Source organism: Rhamphochromis sp. 'chilingali' (assembly GCF_963969265.1).
Source record: "Rhamphochromis sp. 'chilingali' genome assembly, chromosome: 12".
Taxonomy (NCBI): Eukaryota; Metazoa; Chordata; class Actinopteri; order Cichliformes; family Cichlidae; genus Rhamphochromis; species Rhamphochromis sp. 'chilingali'.
In genome coordinates, this window is record NC_137939.1 from 32,097,734 (window position 1) to 32,102,744 (window position 5,011).

At 33.3% G+C, this 5,011-nt stretch overlaps 1 long non-coding RNA gene across 1 annotated transcript; it reads left to right on the plus strand.

Annotated features, from left to right (window-relative positions):
* Positions 1–654: 654 nt before the first annotated feature.
* LOC308406815 lies at positions 655–4,397 on the plus strand. The gene is made up of 8 exons (XR_013973590.1): positions 655–928; positions 1,405–1,444; positions 1,590–1,636; positions 1,949–1,993; positions 2,837–2,866; positions 3,328–3,396; positions 3,603–3,677; positions 4,073–4,397. It is a non-coding gene; the product is annotated as an uncharacterized lncRNA (long non-coding RNA).
* Positions 4,398–5,011: the final 614 nt, after the last annotated feature.

Below are 5,011 nucleotides of genomic sequence, written 5' to 3' on the forward strand. Positions count from 1 at the left end.
AATTTTTGCTAGCACTAATTTGAATGCTGGGGGGAATCAAACGCATTTTACTCGCAGTACTCAAGCTGACTTACCTTTGCTTGAATGACGGCGTACTCACAACGTGGAGGCTTAAAAATAGCCAAATCTTGTACCCAGTCCTTGGTGAATTGGATGTGCGCCTCCAGAGATTTATAATTGCGAAATTGGTGCGCCGTGTATGCTCTGACTCCACAGACAAGGTATGAGAGTAGATCATGCTAAGTCAATAGCGGTTTGGTCTTCAGGGTTTCTACTCCACGGCTATATTTCATACGGGTCCACATTTCAACAATCAAGTACCGTCTCTTTGCATCTGGACAGAATCTGTCTCTATACCGTCATTTTCTTTTGAGCTACGTTTCAGAATGGTTCGTAGCAATCTTGTTTTGATTCGTGACCTGCCAAGATGGTGCTGCGCTCCCACAATGCATTGCGACATTACGTCAACTCCAAAGCCCTTTGCGTGCAGGAGTGTATGCGCATGCGCATTGCCACGGTGGTTTAAAAAATAAAGATCTAATGAAAAGTAATTAATAAAAATTAAATATTTAAACATTCCCACAAATGTGCAATGAACGTGCAAAAACTCTCTTTAGTAGTTGTTACTGTTTCTTTCTTTCTTTTTTTTTTTTTTTTTTTTAAATAACGACGTCTCTGAGGCGCGAAATCTGACAGCGAGAGGAACGGCCGGATACAGGAGACGGGAAGAAACAAGCCGATTATGTTCGCGTTAATTAAGTGGTTGGAAGATGTAAAATTCTCAATTCTGCCAACTGAACATATACGAGATTTTAATGAGGATGAATAATTAGCCGGCATGGAGGAAACGGACCTTTATTTCGTGGAGTGGCGACAAGAAGCCAAGGCGGGTGGCCAGTCTAAGAAGCCTCCATCATCAAGCTAGCAGGTGCCTTTTCCCATATAATATTACTTTATTCTCGTGTATTTGGAACGGAAGCGTAGAGCTGCCACCCAGGCAAAAGAGAAATATAAGTATATCACGTTATAACGTGAAAAGTTTATCGTTCTAACAATATACTATCATGTTTGAACAACATGTTTGAACAACATTGTACGAAAAATGTACATAATTATCACGTCCGTACAATATTGTGCGAACGTGACAATTATGTATATTATAATAACGTGATATTATATTATACAAACATGAAAAGCATAATGTTAGAACAATAAACATTTCACGTCATAACGTGATACAGCTCTATTTTTCTTTTGCCTGGGTGGCAGCTCCACGCTTCCATAATTTGGTAATCAAAATATGTAACTTAATTAATTATATTGTGACGTACTTTTGCCTTTTCTTATTATTCTGCCTTCTCAATAACTATCAAAGCCTATTCACATTTAATTTGGCTTTCACAGAAATCCTACCTCTCCTTCTGGCTACAGAGTACTTACCAAGGTTAGAAACAAAGAACAGTTATGCTTTATTAATGTTCGCTAATTACAATGTTCCACATTTCCTTGCTTTTTAAGTCATTTTTAGGCTTTTTAGAGTTTTTGTTTTTTATTTTTTTAGCAGTAATGTTTCTGCCTATTTATTTCAGCCCATGAAATCGAATGCAGATCTTCCTAATGTGAGATTTACATAAATGTAAGTAATTTTGTTTGTCATTGTCATTAATGTTGTTGCTGTTGTTGTTTTTGTGCAGTTTGCAATCATATAAACCTAGCAAGCATCAGTCAGCACAGTGACTAACCTAAACAGATTCTTGCTTTATTCACATATATTATATGTAATTATATATACCTGCACATTGTACCTAGGGTTGCAGCCACTTGGCCCCACCCCATTGTTGTGACAGCCCTGATTGTACTTATACACTGCATCTGAACAGGGAACAGTCTGCCACATTAATGTATTTTTAAGTGACTTGTTTGTAATACATGAATTTGTTTTTTACAGATGTCAAAGTCTCAACCTCATGCTGCCCTCCCCCATCCTCCTAAAGTAAGTATTTGTTGTTGTAGTTTTTTATGCGGTGTCTGTGTCACATGCTAATCATAATTATTGAAATAACTGTTTTCTAACAGATTTTCCAAAACACTAGTTATGTTTGTTGTCATTCAGACCAATACTACTGCTTAGACATTGTTTAGTGGTCATGCATGTTTGACAAGCTCGTTATGATACCAAAACAGTAGGCCTATCACAATAATCGATATATCGACTTAACACACAATACATGTACATGACCTCAATAATTGTTGATGATGTAATTTATCCGCCATTATATTTACAAAAATAAAATATAATGATAACAAAACAATAACATTAAATAACATTGTTTTCTATTTGTTAGAAAATTTACTATTTATTCAAGTTTTTAAGGTATCTAATATTTTGATTCCTAATTTCAATGATCTAAATACTTTAAGAATTAGATGTTGGTTTGTCAATTGAAAGTGTGTAGATCTTGCATTATTATGGTGTTATATTATGATTATACATTCAAAGACATAAAATGGTCTTAAAATGACAATGACATAACTTGTCGCAATTGTTTATGGGGCAATATACCGACCAACAAAAAGTCGCTATCGTAACAGGCCTTCAAAACAGACGGTTTTATGATTGATAAATTCAAAAAATAAATACATTTAATTTCTCTGAGATTCTCTAATATTCAGTTACAGTTCACAACACAGTTACCCGTACATGCAGTATTATACTGTAAATATAAATCTCTGCATTTAGCATCCCACTAGAAGCGTCACAGTTACTGCCTCTTTTTTTTTTTTTTTTTTACAAATACCTGTACTATCACTAACACATTTACTGTTTTACTTTTAGCCTGTGGATACAAATGCAGATTTCCTTAATGTAAGTTGTGCATTTTAATTACATCATGTTATTTTTATTATTATTTATTTATTTATTTTATTTTACATTCAAATATTTCAAGCTTCTTGGTTAAAGAAGCTTGATTGCTAGTAGGTAAAGAATAGTTCACCTATAATTCATATTCCCAATTAATTTCTCACCTCTGATTGAATGCCTTTGTTTGTTTTCCTTTTGACTATAACAAAACATTTTTGCTGGATATATATGGTGAATTTATATGCATAGATACAGTCGTAGTGCTTGACACATGCAAACAGCAGTAGATGTACTAAAAAGGAAATAATTACAATCATGATGTTGATTGCTGATGTCAGTATATATATTTTAGAGGAATGTTTTGTTTTTCACCCAAAATGAACTATATTGCTTCAGAAGAGATTTATTACCCTACCGGACTCTTATATATTGTTCTGTTTTTTGTTTGTTTTTGTTATTTTCAGGTTCAATGGTGCGTGTTCTTCTAATGGCCGCCTTCCCACTGGAGGTTTTGATCCACAGCAATTTAAAAGGTAATCAGCTTTGAAAGTCAGTTCAAATGGTTAGCTAATAGTACTTTAAAAAGCCTACAACTCTGTCACCAGTTTCTTTACCAAAAATTACCCATAAAAGTATCGCTCAATAGCATATATTGTAGTTCAAATGTTTAGTTGTACAAATATCAAATTTTTGGAAATCTAAAACTAGTCAAACACTCAAATGTTCATGCTTTTTATAGGAGGACAGAGCAAAACGGACATCGGCGCAGAGTGAAGAACTGCCCTTGATAAGGACACTATGACAGCCATATATAGTAAGTGAAGACTTTCTGTGTATCTAAAATTGCATACAGCACAAGTAACTTACTTTGCAACCATTAAAATAGGTTGTAAAGTAAGTTACCAATACAAATAGGTGATAATGCATTGTAGTGGTTGGTCTCAGACAAAGAAGGTCAACAGATTTATGAATGCTGGAAGGTAAGGAGAGACGACCAAAAGGGGTGTTAGCATTACTGTAATGTGAACTGGATAGACTTCCCATCTAGGAAAAAAAAGAGGTAAAATTATGCGTAAAATATATCTGTATTAATATTTGTATCTATATAAACAGAAATATCTGTTTGCTAAATGAAGCCAGCTAACATAAATCACATTTTTATTTTAACTCTGATAAAAGTAATAGAACTGTGACTTTTGTTTGTTACAGTGGCGGTAAGGAAGGGGTTTCCCAGCGTGTCCAGAAGGGCTTTGAGGATTGCCGTGAAAGCTGGGGGAACTGAGACTGCTGGAAAAGGAAAAGAAATTACATTTTAAGTATGCTGACTTATGTTCATACAATCACACACACATATACACATACACACACATATGTGTGTGTGTGTGTGTATATATATATATATATATATATATATATATATATATATATATACACACACACACACATATATGTATATGTGTGTGTGTTTCTTTTAGAATGTTTGAGTATGTAATGAGAATAAACTTATAAAATGAATATTCCTTGCTTGATTGATATGCTATATGTATGTTTTAAACATCAAATAAAGATTTCTTTCAGATGTTACATGTGAATGTGTTTTCTTAGAAATATATGAAGGGTTAAATTTATATTTTTTTGAATGATTTTAAATAAATTTAAATTGTATTTTGAAATATATTTTATTAATACATTTCAAAATATACAAAAAATGGCCAAAAAATATATGTGCTAAAATACATTTTAAATATATAAATATATTTTAAAATGTATTTTAGCACATATATTTTTTGGCCATTTTTTGTATATTTTGAAATATATTTCAAAATGTATTTTAAAATATATTTTTTTACCGTATGGGAAAGGGCAGGTGCAGGTTAGCTGTACTGAATGCGTGGGTGGGCAGTTTTATGGCTGAAAAGAAAGGTAAAAATTTCCCTTCAGTTACGGTTTTGAATGTGAAAGTGGAAGTCTTAGTCTGTGTCATGATCCTTGGTTCACACACAGTGGTGACTCAAAAGCAGACTCAATACAAAATTCACAGGAATTATATACAAATGTATTTCTTTGACAAAAATGAACAGGAACAACAAAGGGAATGATAATATAACTCAAGCCGAGGAAACCAGAAACTGAAATGCCCTGGGAAGC